At 38.4% G+C, this 21,647-nt stretch overlaps 1 protein-coding gene across 2 annotated transcripts in view; it reads right to left on the bottom strand.

Annotated features, from left to right (window-relative positions):
- The window catches only part of cdh18 (cadherin 18), an 854,880-nt gene that overhangs the window by 655,576 nt on the left and 177,657 nt on the right, over positions 1 to 21,647 (bottom strand). The window contains exon 2 of one of the 2 annotated variants that reach the window (XM_008114216.3): positions 15,567 to 15,670. The exons of the other annotated variant lie outside the window; for it this stretch is intronic. The gene's annotated coding sequence lies outside the window, so the exon portion shown is untranslated. The remainder of the gene's footprint in view (positions 1 to 15,566; positions 15,671 to 21,647) is intronic. 2 annotated transcript variants of the gene reach the window in all.

Below are 21,647 nucleotides of genomic sequence, written 5' to 3' on the forward strand. Positions count from 1 at the left end.
GATCTGCATGATCCTAAACCCCTTATAATCTGAGTCTGAAACCTAGATATGATGATGTTAGAATAACAGACCTATGTTTTATCTCACATATTTTGTATGCTGTTGTTCTGGAGATACAGTGTTCCCTCACTTATCGTGGGGTTATGTTCCAGGACCACCCACGAAAAGTGAAAATCCGCAAAGTAGGGATGCTATATTTGTGTTGTTTTCAAGTAGCGTCTCTGTCCCCTCCTCGCCTCTCAAGCATGCGCATGCGCGCTCCTGCTGCTGCCGCTGCCTTGTCAGGCGAAAACAAAGCTGCTTAGCATCCTTTTTTCTCCCTTCCTTAGGCTTCTCCTTAAGAAGGAAGTAGAAAGAGGGATTTATAAGGAATTCATAATATTATTTTATGATTTATACTATTACAGTAGAGTCTTACTTATCCTACCTTCACTTATCCTATGTTTTGGATTATCCAACGCATTCTGCTTCCTGCCCATATCCACTGCTGTTTTTCTAGGCAGCAAAGACTGAACTTTTTATAGATTTAACTTCAAACAATGTTGTTATTGTAAGTTCATTTAATGCAATTCTATCTTTATTTGTAGTCAATTTTTTAGTAGTTAATGTTTTTGCAGCCAATGTTTTCAATACATTGCAATGTTTTGGTGCTAAATTTGTAAATACAGTCATTACTACATAACGTTAGCGTGCATTGAAGTGCTTTTTCTGTTGATTTTTTTTTGTAAAACATGATGTTTTGGTGCTTAATTTCTAAAATCATAACATAATTTGATGTGTAATAGGCTTTTCCTTCATCCCTCATTATTATCCAACATTTTTGCTTATCCAACGTTCTGCCAGCCCATTTATGTTGGATAAGTGAGACTCTACTGTATTTTAGTGTTTATTAAAAACCCATGAAACAGTGAGGGTGCAAAAAGTGAACCGTGAAGTAGCGAGAAAACACTGTATATCAATCTGGGCAGAGACCATTCCCCTTCTTGGCTATACGGAGACAGGGGACAAAGTGCAATAAAAGACAGGGAAACATTTCAACTCTATTAGCAATAGAAAAATAACTTTTCTTGAATTCAAGGCTGCTCCTGTCCTGTGTGAAGCCTCTTTACTGCACAGAGAATGTTGTCTCTGTATTGTATCTAGAAAAACATTTAGATATTTTATAGGAAACCTGCCAAATTGTAGTTCTAAATTGTTGTCTTATGAAAGAGTCCTACCTTTGTTAGATTCTAATTTTCTAATTTTTTGTTAGAAGTAGCCATGTTAGTTTCTTGCAGCATGAAAATGAAGAAGGAAAGGGGGGATATAGCAGCACTTTTAAACATTTCTACTGCTTCAATTGGCAGCCAGTTGCTTCAGTACAAATGGGGCATTCAAGGGCTATATCTATACAGACCACTTATTGGAAAGGGCACCTCAGTCTGGTCTGTGGAAGACAAACAATGCCTGGAGCTGATCCAGGGTAATGTAGAGCAATTCAGCTTTATTGCAGCTTTGAACTGAATTGAGCAACCCTCAACCTTGGTTGCAAGATCAAATCCACCATAATTGTTTACACTGCCATCCTATGTTTCCTGGGCTCAGATGGCCCAGAAATACAGGATGCAACTTACTTATTCTCTGTGTTGCAGTTGGTCAGCTGTCACCTGTGGTGTGTTGGCTGGGTTGGGAAGGGATGGAGAGAGGATGAGGCAATTCCTCTTTTTTATCCTTGCTTATCACCCTGTCTGACATCACTGCAGGTGATGACTGAGCAGCAGAATTTATGACACACCAAAAGGCTAAAGCAACATAGAGAATGGGAGGGAATGGTAAGGGTGGCTGTTTAATCTCAATAAGCACAGTCTTCTGTAGGTCCAAAAGGAGTGAAGATCTTCAATTTTATTGCATGTTTTGGGACCAGTTGATAAAGCAGGAGATGTGTGATAAAGTGGTTTATACTCTTAATCCAAGGAATTCTATTAAGTCTGAAGACATGCTTAACTAGAAGAATGGAAGAAAAGAAGTGTGTGGGAGCTCTGATTCATGAGACATCCCCAAAATATAAATGATGTGACGGAAGAATAAGTGAAATCAAGAATTTCAGTACATGAAGTGACCTTGGTATATAAGGATTTTTCACCTCAAGTGTGAAAATGTCTCTGAATGGCCTATGCTAGGGATGGGTGAATCTGTCAATTTTGATCCCACTTCATTTCACCTTTTCTGATCTTAAGAATATTTTGAGTTGATTCTGAACACTTTTTTTCTTTCTGCTTGGAGATTCTTTGTGCATTTGCGCATAGTTTTGCTAATGTTTTCATCCATTCACTCATATGTAACAACCAGAAAAACATTCACAGGCCTTATGATACGTAGAAGGATTGGCTATCCGACTGAATGACATCTCTAATACATTGTGCCACATTTGGCCTGTTGCAATTATCATCATATTCTTCATCTTCATCTTTATCTTTTTTTTTTGTAGTCTGTCATTTTTCCAAGAGTGGGATTCCAAGATGGCTCACACAGTAAGAAGGTTACACTTAAAATATACAAAAACTGCATTGAATCTGAATTAAATTAAGAACTACAGCAGAGTCTCGCTTATCCAATGTAAACGGGCCGACAGAATGTTGGATAAGCGAATATGTTGGATAATAAGGAGAGATTAAGGAAAAGCATATTAAACATCAAATTAGGTTATGATTTTACAAATTAAGCACCAGAACATCATGTTATACAACAAATTTTACAGAAAAGGTAGTTCAATACACAGTAATGCTATGTAGTAATTACTGTATTTATGAATTTAGCACCAAAATATCATGATATATTGAAAACATTGACTACAAAAATGCGTTGGATAATCCAGAACATTGGATAAGCGAGTGTTGGATAAGTGAGATTCTACTGTATATTAAAAACCTAAGCCTCCAGATTCAAGGTCGAACCCAGGAGTACATCCAAGCAGCAAACCTTTTTTTAGGGGGAGTGTAATAACCCCACTCATCTCAAGATATATCTCTAGTTTCTGATCTGCATCTTGATTAAGAGCAGTTCTGTTTTATTTGAATTCAGTTTCAATTTGTTTAAAATCCATTCCTGATTCTAACTTCAGTTTGGAACAGCTTCCTTGAAGTTAGGTGTAATGGAGAAATAGAGTTGGATGTCAAAAATGTCTGACCCAAAAACACTGAGCATCCTTCCCTATCATCTAATATGGATGTTAAATAGCACAGAGTACAAGTCAAATCAATGGTCTCTGGGTTGAAATGGAATTCACAACACTGCCTTCTGGGTTCATTGCTTCAGGACAGGATCTCCAGCATCCATCCCAGCAAGACAGCCCGAAAGAGATGAAACAGCCTCAGATAGCTTGCTTCTCTGACCCCATCATGTGGTTTGGCTGGTGAGCTTAGCTGGCTGCAGCTAAGCCTGGGTCCTTCTTGGGGGCCTTCAACCACCACCACCCCACGCCCCACTGCAGGTAGGGCATGCCTATTAATCTACTTTAATAACTGGGATATCATCAACACCTTTTACCATGATCTGAAAATACATTCTGTTAAGATTTCCTTAATAGATTGCCAACACATTCATACCTCAGAGGATAGCATTACCAATGTATTATTGCACCTTACCACTAAACAGAACGTGATATTGCCACACATTCTTTAATGTGCATCATGCTCATTGAGCACCAGTGAGCATGTTTGCTACACATTGACATTCTTTCCTTCCTGAAAGGCACCAGATAAGAGCCAAGCTTTGTTTCTAAGTTATCCTAAGGGAAATATATCACTTTCCTTCCAACCTTTATATCCTTCATTTAGAATGTCCTTTAAATTGTGTGTTTTGTGCTTACTTGTCACAGGCAAAAGTAAGGCACACATTGAGATGGGTAGAACAAAATTGGCAGGAGAGTTCTTTGTGCTCTCAGTTGTTGAGGAGGCTTGACATTGATGTCAATTTTCATTTAACTGTAAGTTAACTAATTGTTCCAAACCATTATGTATTGTTTCATGGGGATTATGAAAGTACAACTGTTGTTTCTATGTTAACCATCATTGGCTACCCCACTAGAAATGCATGAAATTACACATTTAGGAAAACTGCAATAATTACTCTGATAATCATGCCACAAGTTTAACAACAATAGCCTAAACACAATAGCAAACCTGTATTACAATGCCAATGTGAAATATATTTTTTTCATTTCTTTTCCCACACAACTTTCTATTGTGTGATGATTTCTTTGATCCTAAGGACTGTGGAGGGGTTGGGGTTATGTTACACCACTCTCCCACTCCTGCTGGATTTAACTATTTTGTTGGTGGATAATACCCTAAGACATTACATAACTTTTCCTTTGATGCAATACTCTCAATTCTAAATTCATGCATAAAATAAAACATAATTTATTTCAGCATACTAATGTACAATGTAGAGAAAATAACCATATGTCTGTTGAATGCGACTGTCTACCAAGTGAGACAGACCAACAATGTAGGAGTGATTTTTTATCCAATGCCTGTTACCGCATAAGAAAAAAGGATGGTTGTAGGTGGAAAAATCTAAAGATTAGCATTTCTAATCCTGTTGTCTGTAAAGGACACTCTAACGTATTTGAAATAAGAACACAAGGAGTCTTATCAAGCCAACTCTACCAATTCAGTGTGGCATTTTCAGGTTCCAAATCAAAATTCAGAAAGATAACATTTTTTTTAACTTGATGCCCTCCAAATGTGTTGGACTGCAATCCCCATAATCCCTATTCATTAGTCATGTTTTCTGGAAAGTATAATCTATGCAGCCCAAATTATTATTATAAAACATACAAGATTCATATTATTGCTTAGTAGTGTATCAATAATTTATTGTTAGTGATGGAAATGGAAAAATGACACAAGATCATATAATTTAAAGTAAAAGCCATATTTGACTATTAAGCCTAATAAACCAGAAGCCAGAGGGCTCTGGGCCAAACCATTATATAGCCAGGGATGTAAAAAATCCCAGGAGTGGAATGAGCGCCCGCTGTTAGCCCCAGCTCCTGCCAACCTAGTAGTTCGAAAACATGCAAATGTGAGTAGATCAATAGATACCGCTCCTGCGGGAAGGTAACAGCGCTCCATGCAGTGATGCCGGCCACATGACCTTGGAGGTGTCTACAGACAACGCCGGTTCTTCGTCTTAGAAATGGAGATGAGCATCAACCCCCAGAGTTGGTCATGACTGGACTTAACGTCAGGGGAAACCTTTACCTTTACCCTACCAAAAAAGGGAAACGAAGAATGCTCAAACTTCTGTACAGTGGCACTTATTTCCCATGCCAGTAAGGTAATGCTCAAGATACTGCAATGCAGACTCCAGCAATACATGGAGCGAGAGTTGCCAGATGTCCAAGCTGGGTTCAGAAAAGGCAGAGGAACCAGAGACCAAAATTGCCAATATCCACTGGATAATGGAGGAAGCCAGGGAGTTTCAGAAAAACATCTACATCTGCTTTATTGACTATTCCAAAGCCTTCAACTGTGTGGATCATAATAAACTGTGGCATGTTCTTGGTGGTATGGGGATACCAAGTTACCTTGTCTGTCTCCTGAGAAATCTGTATAAAGACCAAGCAGCCACAGTAAGAACAGATCACGGAACAACAGACTGGTTCAAGATTGGGAAAGGATTACAGCAGGGCTGCATCCTCTCACTCTCCCTATTCAACTTGTACGCAGAACACATCATGCGACATGCGGGGCTTGATGATTCTAAGGCCGGAGTTAAAATTTCTGGAAGAAACATTAACAACCTTAGGTATGCAGATGATACCACTCTGATGGCCGAAAGTGAGGAAGAGCTGAGGAGCCTTATCACCAAGGTGAAAGAAGAAAGTGGGTTGCAGTTAAACATCAAGAAAACCATGATCATGGCAACTACAACTATTGATAACTGGCAAATAGAGGGAGAAAATGTGGAGGCAGTGACAGACTTTATATTTCTAGGTGCGAAGATCACTGCAGATGCAGACTGCAGCCAGGAAATCAGAAGACGTTTACTTCTTGGGAGGAGAGCAATGGCCAACCTTGATAAAATAGTGAAGAGCAGAGACATCACACTGGCAACAAAGGTCCGCATAGTCAAAGCAATGATATTCCCCATAGTAACCTATCGATGTGAGAGCTGGACCATAAGGAAGGCTGAGCAAAGGAAGATAAATGCTTTTGAACTCTGGTGCTGGAGGAAAATCCTGAGAGTGCCTTGGACCACAAGAAGATCCAACTAGTCCATCCTCCAGGAAATAATGCCCGGCTGCTCACTGGAGGGAAGTATATTAGAGGCAAAGTTGAAGTATTTTGGCCACATAATGAGGAGACAGGAAAGCTTGGAAAAGATCATGATGCTGGCGAAAATGGAAGGAAAAAGGAAGAGAGGCCAACCAAGGGCGAGATGGATGGACAGTGACTGGCCTGACCTTGAAGGAACTGGGGACAGCGACGGCCGACAGGGAGCTCTGGCATGGACTGGTCTATGAGGTCACGAAGAGTCGGAAACGACTATGCGACTGAGAGAGAGAGAATCTATACAAGATGCCACTGTCATGAGAACATATTACAGACAAACAGAATATTTTCTAATTGGAACAGGATATAAGATAAAAATGTAAAGGTTTCCCCTGACGTTAAGTCCAGTCATGATCGACTCTGGGGGTTGGTGCTCATCTCCATTTCTAAGCCAAAGAGCAGGCATTGTCCATAGACACCTCCAGGTCATGTGGCCAGCATGACTGCACAGAGCGCTGTTACCTTCCCACTGGAGTGGTACCTATTGATCTACTCATATTTTGCATGTTTTTGAACTGCTAGGTTGGCAGGAGCTGGGGCTAACAGTGGGCGCTCATTCCGCTCCCAGGATTTGAACCTGGCACCTTTCAGTCCACAAGTTCAGCAGCTCAGCGCTTTAACACACTGTGCCACCAGGGGCCCCAGGAGATAATATAAGTTTGCATAATATCATCTTATCTGTTTAATATGTATACAAAACCCACCATATGGAAAGCAGGATCAGACTGAGAGGAAACAGGTGTGAAAATTGGAAAAAGCAACATGAACAATTAAAAATCAGCAAAGGTTTTAAAGAAAGTAGAAATATTATATTATTGCAAAATTTCAAAGTTGGTATTAAATACATTAAAAAAGCTATACCATGGCTCAGTCATTAATCAAAACATTAATACTCAAGAAATCACAAGATGACTAAGGGCTGTGAAAATAAGCCATGAAGGATCTACATTAATCCCACCTCATTTGCAGGGATTGGGGTGCAGGACACTTGCAAATGTGGAAAATCTGTAAATGTCTTTAGGCCTCCCTAATTGTATAACACATATCACATCACATGAAGAAGTAGCTGCCCCTTTCTATAAACTAGATGCTAAGACTAGGATTTAACAGTAACAGCTATATAAATTTTGAGATTGGTTTTGTGAGGCAGATCCCTAAAAAGCTTGGCACTTAATAAACATGCACTCTCCCCCACTTGTGTGCATATATTTTATATAGGTTAAGTAAAAATATTAGAAGATGGACAAGGGTGTGCCTGCATATTATTCCACTGCTGCTCTTCACACCATTTGAAGGCAATCCTGAAGGCAATTTGAAGGCCCGGGCTGTGGCGCAGGCTGGTGAGCAGCCAGCTGCAGCCAGCTGCAACAAATCACTCTGTCCAAGAGGTCATGAGTTCAAGGCCAGCTCGGAGCCTGTGTTTGTCTCTGTCTTTGTTCTATGTCAAGGCATTGAATGTTTGCCTTATATGTGTAATGTGATCAGCCCTGAGTCCCCTTCGGGGTGAGAAGGGCGGAGTATAAATACTGTAAATAAATAAATAAATCCTCTCTTACAACCTCATCACACTCACCTAAAAACATCCTAGGATGTGTTCACACTGTTTTCTGGATGGAGTCCCACGTCAGTAATCACATGACATTGTGTAACTTCCAGTAGACGCCCAACACTCAACCAGGTTGAAGGCATTGCCAGTGACTTCCCTCACAACATGGAAGGCTTCCTATGTTGTCCTGGCTCTAATGGAGCCAGCACGCATCTTCCTCAGAAGAGTGATGCTTCCCCTGTGTGATGGGGAAAGCATTGTCGAGAGAGAGAACTGTGTGCAGGGTGACAGATTTGCCCTGCAGCCCCTTTCTTTCCTCCCCGAAGCCTTTGTGATGAGACCCTTGGTAAGATTTCTTCACAGGAGATTTCTAATTACCTTCTTTATGATTTTCTATCCATCCCATATCTATATATGTTAAGCATAATATGCAAGTTTTAAACTATGGACTTTATCACAAGAAAGTGGTTAACTGGCATAGAAGCAAGCCATAAGTGATGGTTCCTATTGCACAACACTGTGTGTAACTTGTTCCCTTTCTGACACCTTCCCAAGAAAAACCCATTCTATTGTCCTGCAACTTACTTTGTGTGATGATCTCCCAATCATCTTGTGTACTGGCGTGCCAATACAGAATTATTAAGGAGACGATATTGGCGTGCTTCCTATTTCTCTTTTCCATGATTGATTACATTATTTTTAAAAACATTAAATTTAGTTTTTAAAAAACAAATCTACAAATGTGAAGTTTTTTTATCAAATAAATAAATAAATAAATAAAATCCCCGGAGTAATAGAACTGCTGTAGTACATAGGAGCACTCATCAGCAAAGTATCACAGTAGCACTCAATATTTGGAGAGCATCAATAGTGAGGGTCAACATACCAGTGAGTTGTAGCTATTCCTAATCACAAGAAAGCTATGGGATAGTAGCTTCATGTATTACATTCTCATATTCTACTTTAAATATGCAGTATGGCGAAATATTTTTTTTTCTTCACTGAAGGGTAAAAAATAAATATGATAAAACAGTAAGAATATTTTCTCTTTCCCATTGAAATAATGTAGAACTCTAAAGTGATCCCCTTCCCTACTCAAACCATGGGCCACTTCTACTGAAATTCAGATGTATCTGTCTTTCTTTTCAGATTAACAAAACAACCACAAAAGATGGCAGCAAAGTTATCATGAAACTATTTTGGGAAATTAAAGAGTTAAACATGTCAGCTGAAATCTTATACTAAATATTAGATTACAAAATATCCTGCCTGTTTCCTGACAGAAACTTCCATCTATTCGTTTTGGTGCTGCAGACTGCTGCAGACTTTGGAACACTGATAAAACTATAATTTCTTTGTCCATTAAAAGCAAATTATTACTGAGCTGAATCATTACTGACTTTTATTTATGAGATGGTACCCAAAAATACATAATGATTTCTGGAGGGTTACAAAACTGTCAGATTGTTAGTTGAATGCTTGAATGAAAAATGACTGAAAAGTACTGGGGTAAAATCTTATAGATTTAAGTTGTTAAAGTACTTAAAAAAAGAAATATCATATATACTCGTATATCAGTAGACCTCATGTAGAAATCAAGGGCAGGTTTTGGGGCCAAAATTATGGATTTTGATATGACCTGTAAAGAAATTAAGGGATATTTCTCCCCTCTTCTCTTCAACATCTACATTAGACCCCTTGCTAGTTTGGCTCGGAGTTTCAGCCTAGACTGCTATCAATATGCAGACGACACCCAACTCCTTCTGCGCTTGGAGCCTGGAGCAACGTCAATACCAGACAATTTCACCTTATGTCTGGAGGCTCTGTCGAACTGGCTACGTGCTAGTAGACTGAAGGTGAACCCGGCGAAGACTGAAATTCTCTGGCATGGCCGCTCGACTGGTCTGACCCACTTGCTACCCACCTTCGATGGTGCTGCCCTATCTCCTTCGCCCACCGTTAAGAGCCTGGGTGTCGTTTTGGATTCGCAGCTGACAACGGAAGCTCAGGTCGCTGCTGCCAGCAAACAGGCCTTTTACCACCTACGACAAGCGAGGCAACTGGCACCCTATCTATCTGATGAGGCTCTGGCAACAGTCATCCATGCCACGGTCACGTCTAGGCTGGACTATTGCAACGCCCTGTATGTTGGGCTTCCGATGTCCATGACCCGAAAGCTCCGTATTGTTCAGAATGCGGCAGCCAGGCTACGCACAAGAACACCCATAAAATGCCACATAACACCAGTGCTGCAGCATCTGCATTGGCTTCCAACTGATTACCGTGGTCTATATAAAATGCTAGTCCTGACTTTTAAAACTCTTTACGGCCAGGGCCCATCGTATCTTAGGGACCGTCTCTCCTTTTCCCATCATCGGAGGTCACAACGACCATCCCAACGAGACTTACTCTATGTACCGGGTCCTAGAGAAGTGCACTTGGAGAGGACCAGGCGCAGAGCTTTTTCTGTTTCTGCCCCTGCCTTATGGAATGCCTTGCCGCCCTATATGAGAGCCATGCGTGAGTTAGGGCCTTTTACCCTAGCACTCAAGACCTGGCTCTTTACTAGAGCTTTTAATCTATTTTAATTTTTTAATCAATATTTGTATGTATGTATTTTTATCCTTTACAATTTTATCCTGTAAATCGCCTAGAGCATCGTGGATGGAGGGCGATTAATAAGTAATTAAATGATGATGATGATGATGATGATGATGATGATGATGATGATGATGATTATGATGATGATATTTCATGGGAATTTGGTTTCAGATACTGCTGCTACCAGGAGATTTTCTCCATGCTACTCAGAGATGACAGGGGTTTCCTTTTATATATAAAAGTTAAGAAGTAATATTAACTCTTATCAAAAAAAGGAGCAATCCACTTCTCTGAGTAGAATGGTGAAAAATGAGAGCTTAGTCAGTCCCAGGAAAACCTAAAAGTAGCACTGACCTTCTTCACTTTCTCTGATACAGCACCATATCTAGATTTTTTGAATGCCTCGTCAGAACAATGGTAACAGTAGCAGTGGCTCTTTGGCACTTCCCCCCAAAGCAGAGCAGAAGAAATTAACAGTTCATTTAAGTTCTCCCAGGAAGGACTAAACTGAGTGTCACTCTACTCAGACAAGGGGTAGTTGCATTTTTGATAAGAGTTGCACGAGTGCAAGTAATAATAACAGTGCAAAAATACAGAGGCTTCAGGGGTGGCCTGGGTAGATGACTCACAAGACAAAACATGGTATGCCTCATATGTCTACCTACAAGCCAGGAAATACCATAATCAAGAGTACTAAAAGCCAGATGATAAAGTTAACTTGAACCTAGACACTGGAAGTACAACAGGCAGAAAAAGCCTGTTGATTGCTGACTGTAAAGTTATCATTTTCTATACTAGGAGGAGGTATCTTCTGGCTAATTTACCCCGTCCATTCAGTCTATTAGTGTTCCTCATTCAATTTATATCATATTATAAGGACGTGAGTGGAAGAAGCAGAGAAAAGTGGGATATTTTAAAGTTAGCTGGTCAAGTGGGATGGTAGAGGACTAACTGGGATACACATGCAGAAACCCCAGTTCTCTCCCCCCCCCTCTTTCTGTCACACACACACACACACACATATCTGAGTGCCAAAGCCACCATATGAAGCAAATTCCAGAGTTGTGTTTTCCAGCAGGTATTATATCCCATATATTCCATATATGTGAGCAAGGAGGAGGGAAATGGATGTTCTTTCTCTCTCTTCCCAAAGCAGACAATTTTCTTTTGTCTCCATGACTCATAGCATAATTGTTGTTGTGACAGATTGGTTGGGAAATGTGAAAAAGCAGTCTCTCTAGGGAAACAGAGGCATACAAAGGGAATAGCTTTTATTTATTAAAAATATAAATAAAATGGAACAGCCAGTTCTAAAGATGAAGGCAGGAAATTACTACCTGTTTTGTATCATCAGAATGAAGTAAAGAAGGAGGGGAAATCAATATTACACATAGGGTAGACAATATCCCACGTGGAATAATGAGAATTCAAAGGATGTTTAAAATGTTGTACTCAGTGGGTAACTTGACCTTATAGTATTTCAAACAGTTAAGAGAATTAGAAGGTCAGATTTCAGCAACATCATGCTCACTCAGGTGTAAAGAATAGTTACAGCTTCAATTATAGGACTTGCCTAGTTTTTTCTTAAGCTATTTTATTTTAGACCTTTTGGCACACATTTTCTGGAACCATTGTTTTGCAATGTCTATGACTCAGATACAAGATACAGCATACTAGATAGAAATTGTGAAAATATGAAAATAAAAGTTCTTTCTGCACTGAGTTGCCATAAGACATTTGTCTAATGTGAAATTTAAATACATCCAACATATCCTATTCATGTAGGAAAACAGAGGATTTTCATGGGATGTTCAGAGATATTTTAACAAGACTTTGGATATATTTCCTGTCGCTGATCTTTGATTCAAGTGAAATTCCAGATAGAATTAGAAAGCCATGTTCATGTAAAACACCTTTAGGGGTTTTAAAAGAGGTAAAAGAGAGTTGTTCAGTAGCGTTAGTCAAGTTTCTCAAAAAAAGAGGACATTTGTACATCTTTTCTGAAGGATATCGCTTTTGACTGCACCTTAATTTGTGATTGATAAGAGATTGAGTAAATTATGGTGCAGCATTTAGATCAATATTAGGGAAGACTTTCTATTGACATAAACTTTAAAAAATTCTCTCAGGAAATTAACTGATCTTTCTCATTAGTGCATATAAGTTATTTATTCCAGAACTCCGTTGCAAGCTCAATTACAATGTTATGTGTTGTTCTGAAACAAGACAAATAGTTTCTTGGAAGCATTCCTCGCATTATATTTGCAATTTGGCATCCCTATCATAGCATAAATATCCTCATGCTGACATGAGAGCTGGGCTGCGGTGCAGGCTGGTTAGTAGCCAGCTGCAATAAATCACTATGACCAAGAGGTCATGAGTTCGAGGCCAGCCCGTTGGAGTGAGTACCCGACCATTAAAATAAAAAATAGCCCTGCTCATTGTTGACATAAGTAACCCAAAAGATAGTCACATCTATCAAGTAGGAAATTTAGGTACAACTTATGTGGGGAGGCTAATTTAACTAATTTACAACACCATAAAAATCATCCAGCAGCGTTTAGAATGAGGAAGTCAGCATCACAGTGGATGATGAAGCAGCTGCTCCCCCAGCGTTGGAATTGAGCATACCCTCAGGAAGCTGGAAGCTAGGGAATGTTAAATTGCCTCTGTGTCTCTGCCTCTATGTTCATATGGCATTGAATGTTGGCCATGTATGTGTACATTGTGATCTGCCCTTAGTCCCCTTCAGGGTGTGAAGGGCAGAATATAAATACTGTAAATAAATAAATGTGCTACACTTACACCAGGGAACTCCCTTTGCAGAATAGCAAAAATGAACACATATCAATGTTTAATGTGTAACCAAAATGTATAATGTACAACCACAGTGCCCAGTGCCTAATTATAATGTGCAATGCACAATAAACAAATTTGCTATATGGGCAACTTTGCTTCCACTACAACAAGCAGAATATGTCAGTTTTATCCTATGAAAATATTCATGCTGCATGCATAGCATAGCCTGTACTTGTGTGTGTCACTCGCAAGATGCTAGCCTATGCCTTGTATGCAGACCTCTAGTGCATCACTGAGCCTGTCACTGATACTCTGGACTTATATAGGGATATCCTTCTGGAGGATGCTCCTAAATTTACTTATGCAGCCCAGGGCACTCTTGAGAGAGACAGAGTTATCCCCAAAAACATATCATTCTCCTAAACTATGCCTTTGGCTGGTCCAGGCACAAAACAAACAAACAAACCAAAATAAATAAATAAATAAAGAGTTCTGACACTTCTAAGGTTCTCCACTTCTAAGGTTCTCTTTTGACATTCAGAAATTACAGTCCTGATATATGTGGCCAGAAAAGCCTAATTAAAATTAGGCTTCCCAGAAGAGCTTTATAATTCCCAGAAGAGCTTTATCTCCAGATGGCTGACATGGTTTGGAACTGAAGGAAGCAGAAAAAGGGTCTATAACCAAAACAAGTCCTTCTCTGAAAGTAATGGTTAAAATTGCTATTGTTTCTTAATATTTGTTATTATTAGCAGCAGGCTACAAAGACCTTATGCTTTCTAGAGTCTGAAAACACAAGTTACACTCCAGATTAATAAAGAAAATATGCTGTCTGAGATAGATGGCTTTCTCCCTATATGCTTTAAGCTCATGTTTGTGACCCACATCTCACATTTTTGTGAAGAATGAGGGACATGACATGCAGAAAATTAAACATACATATTTGCTCATCATTGCACCTTCACATTTCTGAAATGCCCTTCCACTTTAGTGTTTCATACAATGTTCCATACTTTTTCCAGTCACTAAGAAGCTAGGAGAGTCATGTAGTGGATTGGAAAGCCATTTCTCCATTCCTCTGCTCTCAAATCTAAAAAGCTATTTATGATTGCATCCTGAATCCTCTAAGACAGTGGTTCTCAACCTGTGGGTCCCCAGGAGTTTTGGCCTACAACTCCCAGAAATCCCAGCCAGTTTACCAGCTGATAGGATTTCTGGGAGTTGAAGGACAAAATATCTGGGGACCCACAGGTTGAGAACCACTGTTCTAGATCAAACCATCTGTTGGTTACTGTCAATTCACTTGGCTTGGTTGAGGACAAGGAAACATTCCCACAACCTTCGCAGGAGCTTTAGACATTGAGTGAATGGGTATGAGTGTAGAAGACCGGAAAACAATATTAATTGAACTATTTTACTGTTACAAAGGAGATGACTACCCATTATTATAAGGGTGGATTGAATGTCTATCTTTGTATGTTTGCCGTTTTCTGTGTAGAAATGATACATACCATCAGATTAATACTAGAAAAAAGAACTACAACCCATGCAGCAATATTTGGAAACTTTGATGCTAAGATTTCTTGCAGCATTCAAAAACACAAAAGTATATGCAAAGTTCATGTTGGTCTAAACAATAAATCTATTTTGTAGGGTTTCATCAACGCTTGCTCTTTTGATCCTCTTCATGTGATGAAGTAGCCAGGGTGAATCAGATTTATAAGAATATAATGTAACAAAAAGTGGCACACTAGATCAGAGCAAAATTCCACTATCCTGTTTACACAGTGGCCAGTGAGATAGCTTTATGGGAACCTCTCAACCAAAATCAATGTGATAGCATTGTCCTTAACACTTTCTCCAGAAACTAATATTCAGAGACATTCTGACTCTGATACTGGAGTAAATAATATATAACCATAAAGACAACTAGCTGTCATAGCCATATCTTCCATAAATAGGTCCAGTCCTTTTTTTCTTAAAAAAGCTATGCAAGTTAACAGCTATTATGACTGCATATGACAAAGAATTCCCCTGTTTTGCTATGCACTGTGTGAAGTACCACTTTCTTATGTGTCCTCAGCCTCATTTTCATTTCATGATCTATTGAGTCCAATATTTTCTTGGAGCACTCGGTGATGGACAGTGTGCTGACATACACTTTAGGTAATACGTAAATCATTTGTCAATCAACCATTGCCTGCAGTGTGGTAAAATGTAGATTTATTGAACAATATGTGGCTGAAAATATTATTGCAATATAGAAATATAGCTGGTAAGTCAGAGTTTTTTTTAAATACCTTCAAATGGTGAATAGGTCTGTACTCAGCATTGCTTATTCATTTGAGCCAAGGTATGTCTTTTTCTGATGTTAGCAGGCTTCAGATTACAGGCAACTGCTTCACTAAAACACAGAACAGAAACAAAAACTGTTTTAGGTATATGATCATGTAATCTGTCTACAAAACATATAAACTAGTCATGAAACAAGCATGTTAACATTGTGATGTAAGGAAAGGATTATAATGTAGTGAAGGTTTCAAAATCTAGTGAAGAATCCAGGCTTTATCAATACATATAGATTTTTGCTGATTTTCTCTTATTGACATTAGTTCCAAAACCATCTTCATTTTCAAGTATTGTCAGTTTAATAAGGTTTGGGTTAATTATTAGTTCTATCCCCAAGAACAGTGGTGGGAATCATATAGCCTTCCAGATATTTGAGTTCAATTCCCCGAATTCCTTATAACTGGCAGTGTTGTCTAGGGTTAATGGAAGCTGCAGTCCAGAAAAACCCAGACAATTGCATGATTCTTCTCCAGCCTTAGAACAATATGAGCTGTAGCTTATGAAGAGGAAAAGGAAGAAGAATAGAGAGTGGGGGGAAAGAATTTAAGAAAAAGGAAAGAAGCCAAAAAAAGGGGGGAAAGAATGACAGGCAAAACTGTTTCCCCAAGCTCATAAATTCATGCCAGTAACTGGATAAGCGGATGGATTGAAATATTTATGTAAATTAGCATTAGACTTCAAACACTGGGAAATGTGATGACTTAAACATCCTAATGACCTGAATCCTAATGAATAGTATGGAAAAAGATAAAGTTTCAACGTTAAAATAAGTTTACTTTTAAAAATAAAAATTGAACAGGGAGAGAATCCCCCTCCCCCTCCTTCTAACACTCTCTCTCTCTCTCTCTCTCTCTCTCTCTCTCTCTCTCTCTCTATATATATATATATATATATATATATATATATATATATGTTTTGTGTGTGTGTGTGTGTGTGTGTGAAAGTATTGTATCGCACTAACCCCACATCTATGAGAGATATGTTTCTGGACTTTGTGTGGATACGTGAAACTGTGGATAATACTAAACCATATTATTCTCAATGAGGGAAGGCACAGAGCTCCTGCAAGGACACTGTAGCTTGTATTAGAGGTCACAAGTGAAGAAGCAAATAAGTGAAACTATGGATAAGTAATGCCATTGATATCAGTTTTGCAGATAAGTGGGTCAAACTACATTCTCAATTAGCACAATAATTTAAGGGATTTGAATACCCAAGGGATTTTTCTCACCCAACACCACACAACTATGGCTGCTGCATGTGAAGAGAGGTTTTGATAGTATCCCTAGATAGAGAGCAGAGTTAAACTACCTAACGTATGTTTATGGTGATGCAAGTCTCATGAGGAGGGCAGGGTGAGAGTTTTATAAGCCCAGGCTACTCTCCTCAGACTCTCTTTCTGCTCTTTTTGGAGCATTCTCCCACTCTTAGCACAATATAAGTTTGATCTAGTTGCCTTTTGGAGCCGGTTAGGAATTTCCCCTCTTTCAGCTTTTTATCACCTACCCCATACTATCTATGGAAGAATGGGGAGTTGGCTCAGGGTAATATCTAGAAATAAGTTCACTGGCAGGTTTTGGAGGAGAATACCCAAAATTGATGTATATCCTAGCATCAGTTGAATGAAGGGTTGAACTCCGGAATGGCTTCTTTAGGTTTTGAAGCCTTCGAGATAAGAAAGAGCTTGCAGAGATGGGGCTTTGCTCTTCCATTTTGAATTTCATGGGCTTGTGGAGTGGGGAGGATTTGTAAGGTCTGCAATCCAAAATACAACAGTCTGGGGTGAGCAATACCAAGATAATGGCTCACCTTCAGTATCAGGTGTTTTAATCAAAGGAGAGACTGGGGAGGTTTTGTTTCAGGAAGACCCATGCTCAGCTGATACCCCAACTAGGTATCTTGCATGTTTCCCAGGTTTTAATCTTAAATTGTTAATAGGTCATATAGTGGCTCTTATTTCATCCAATCTCTATGTTTGGTTTGTTATTTCAGGATTTGTCATCAAATGAATATTATCTTTATCTTTCCTTTAGTTTATGGCTAATGGTACTGTCTCCAAGATATGCTTTATTGTAGGACAAAATCTCTGAACAAGAGGCTCTTAGTGTCCTCTGAGTACACAGATTCTGTATTTATCAACACAGTTATCAATAACCCATTTCTATTTTCCCTTGGGTCAAACCCATAAAACTAGCTAGAAAGGCAAATGAAAGGAAAAGGAAAGGATGTGACTCTGGGCAGATGCAGATACTAGTTTAAACTGTGATCTACCACATCTTAAAAATGCTGAAGTTCCCGGCTTCTGGTCCACATACACCGCAGAAAGTGTGTGCTTTCTGGGACAGGTGTCCAGATGGATACAAAATAAAATCCCTTTTAAAAGCCTTTTAAAAAGCAAAATAACTCACCAGGTCTCAATTTTCTCTTCTTTGGGCCTCTTCTGGGTCATACCAATGATATGCCTGGAAAAGAGGGGGGGGCAGGAGAGATTTTCCTCCCTCCCCCTGTTCAGGGTGTGTCATTGGTATGACCCAGGAGAGGGCCAAAGAAGAAAAATTGAGGCCTGGTGAGTAATTTTGCTTTTTTAAATATCTTTAAGGAGTTTGGGGAGGGGGGGGGCTTTCTTGGGTTTCTTGGGCTCCAGGAGCCCAAAAATCTTGAGACAGCTGTGTGGATTGAGACCAGAAATTGCGCAACATTTTCCCTGGGCTGAATTCACACAGCCCCGGCAACTGTAAAGATGTGATTCTTTTGAAAGACCTGTGTCTTTTCAGCTGACAAATAATCTTGGGACAAAGGAGAGTTTTCCTCTGTGCCAAAACCATTCACATTTACCTGAGGCATCATCTGGACAACCTTCTTAAAGAAGCAGGAGCTCCCGCTTCTAAGGGCCTGTCTGGATGGACCCCCAATCTATTCAATTCCTGCTTGCAGAATACTACTAGTAGCTGTGAGCAGTTGAACCCAAGGTCTTTGAAGATCATGAAAAAAAAACTATAATTCTAGACAGTTAAAGACAGTTAAGGAAGACTTCTATATAGTATGACCCACATGATGGGAGATAGCATGGTTTTGTGACAGTTCAGTGAACCTATGTGTGGTATTTCTTAAGAGCATGAACGGTGAAAGAAAGTGAGGATAGGTTTGTGTGACATATAAAAGGATAAGAATAAGGAAATACTATTTAACTATATGGTGATAGCAGCAAGGATGACTTCTGCCAAATTGTGGAGAGACAAAGAAATACCGGAAATGGACATGTAGATTGCGAAGATTATGGAGATTATGAACATGGACAGGCTTACTTATTGTTATCAACAAACCAAGGGAAACCAAGAAAACAAACGGACTGGCAACTATTTAGAAATTACTTTAAAAATAAGAAAATAGAAATAGCAATTTGAAAGATAAGAAAGAAAAATAAAATAATAAAATAACAAGTGAAATATTTTCCCTGAAGTGACTAATAGAGAAGAAAATGTGACGTTTGAGAAATAGGATGTGAATTATGAATCTGGTGAAGGAATGACTTTTACCGAATACACTTATCAATAGATGGAAGTCAATTTTTGTTTTGTGTGTGTGGGTTTCCTTTTTTTTCTCTTCTCTTTATGGTTTTCATGTTTTGTAGGTCTTTTTATAAAATATAGAATTAGTAAAATGTAAACCTCAATAAAAATTATATGGGAAAAAGAAAGTGAGGATAAGTGTCTTTATCAAAACGTTTTTCCTGGGGAGCTTTTAATTTTTCCCTCATGAAAGTAACAACATAAACAATACCACACATGTTCACACCCTCAACAAAATAAGGTGCCTTCACATCAAGATACTTTGCTGACAAAATTGCCAATGGCTATGAGATTTTGACATTTTTACAATTTTTTGTGAAAAAATATTTGCATACATAAACTTGTTTTTAAACATAAAATACTTTTTCTATGAATAAAACAGTTCATTTTGTGTAAAATACACATTTTAATAAGAAAGTAATAATTATTCAAACATGGTCAAAAACATATTTCAAATGTCAAAAACTATGAAAAAAATCCAAAACTGATGAGAATATTCAAAACCCAGGACTTATTCTGTACAAATTTCACATGTAGTTGTTTTGTGTAGTAAACAGAATTTTCTGCATAGCCTGCAACATTTTTGTACCAAGAATTTTTTTCTGTGCAGAAAATGCTATTTCCTACACAAAATGTGCATTATTATTATTATTATTATTATTATTATTATTATTATTATTATTTGCATAATAAATCCTGACTTGTCAATCGTTTTTAGAAACTGTGTGATTTTGAGGTTTTATCACAGTGTGAAGAATATTGTTAAAAAACCTCCATTTTTTCCATTGCAACAAAATTTAATGAAATTTACATCCCTAACATGATGCCATCATAATATGAAGGCCCACAAAAACAATATATTTTATTAGAATTTACAGCAGACCAATAAATAACTTCACCATTTTCATTTGTTCTCACATAGGCCCATGAGTAACTGCATATAAATGTTTACATTGCAGGATTGATAAATCAAACTATTTTCAGTCCATAACAGTATACCATCTGTTCCATCCTATTTCTGTACTAATGAGTAATTTTCCTTTCTTCTCTTTTTATTAAAAAATACATTAAAATAATTTCAGTACACAACTATCAAATACTATTGCCTTTCAAATATCTAAAAGCCCTTTCTCACAAAATATATTTTAAAACATTTTGTTGCATACTACATTGCCACTTCTGGAAAAATCACTTACAGTGGCAGCAGACACATACAGCAATGTCTATTAGAGATTAAAGTTACCTGAAGGCTTAGAATGACATATCAGGAATCTACCACTGCTGACCCACAGCATCTGTCACCAAAAACAGTTGTCTTATTCTGTTCAATGTTAGAACTGACCCTGCTGACTGGACATTAAACTTGTCATCTGCTTCTTTTCTCTATTTTGATCCTCCCTCTCATTGGTGCTTCACTTAGTCTGTTTTCCCCTTATTTTACAGCACATATAATCAGACCTTTTCAGATTGAGAAAACTCGTGTGTTTCCAAAGCACACTACAAGGAAATCTTCTGAAAGATTTCCCACCCTAAATCCTTGTATAAAAACTTCTCCCTGAGAACACACATGATCTCCTTTCTTGGGCATCTGTGCTGAGCACATAGTTCAGAGTAACATTTAATTGTCATGTTTGTGAACTCAAGGCAGTTGGTAACACTGGAGCATGAATCTTGTAGATTCAATATTTTGCCTTATTTCCAACTAATTATCAAACTAAAAGAAGACTGGATTCATTGTTTCCAACTTTTTAAAAAGAAGTCTATGATCTAAAACATGGGGAAAATGTCATCTCTCCAGGTGTTTTGGACTTCAACTCTCACAATTCCTAACAGCATACTGTAGTCTGTTAGGAATTGTGGGAGTAGATGTCTAAAACATCTGGAGACCGACACTTGCCCTTGCCTGAACTAGTGTCAACTTCAGGTTTTTAAAACTGATCTGGGAGGAAGTTCCATGGGTTTGTGGCTATCTAGACCATGGTTTCAAACTCAAATGGGTTTTCCTTAGCTCAGTATTGGCAGATCAAAAATCTGGCAACAGTAAAAGATTCTGAATACCAACCATTTACACAAATCTGTAAGTTATAACATGCAGTGTTCACATAGGACTCTGCAGAAAATACTTCACCTTGTCTGTTTAGCAAGCCTAGCAAATGCTGATTTATTATCTGTAAATGTTTGATCTTTATACCTATTTAATATACCTGTATACCTGGGGCCACATAAAAAAATCTTCAGGTGTAAAGGATTAATGAGTGGAAAAAGTTTAAAAAGTCCCTGTCTAGACTAAAATTCATAGAACTAGGTGGATTAAATATATGCCACTGTAGTGTCTTTGATTTATATATTACTATCACATTTTTCAACCAAAAATTCACTCTTAAATCATTGATCTGTAGAGTCTTTTGTCCCATGACCTTCTGTTTAGATGTCTTAAATTACTAGATTGACTTGAACCATTTT

Source organism: Anolis carolinensis, chromosome 4 (assembly GCF_035594765.1).
Source record: "Anolis carolinensis isolate JA03-04 chromosome 4, rAnoCar3.1.pri, whole genome shotgun sequence".
Lineage (NCBI taxonomy): Eukaryota > Metazoa > Chordata > Lepidosauria > Squamata > Dactyloidae > Anolis > Anolis carolinensis.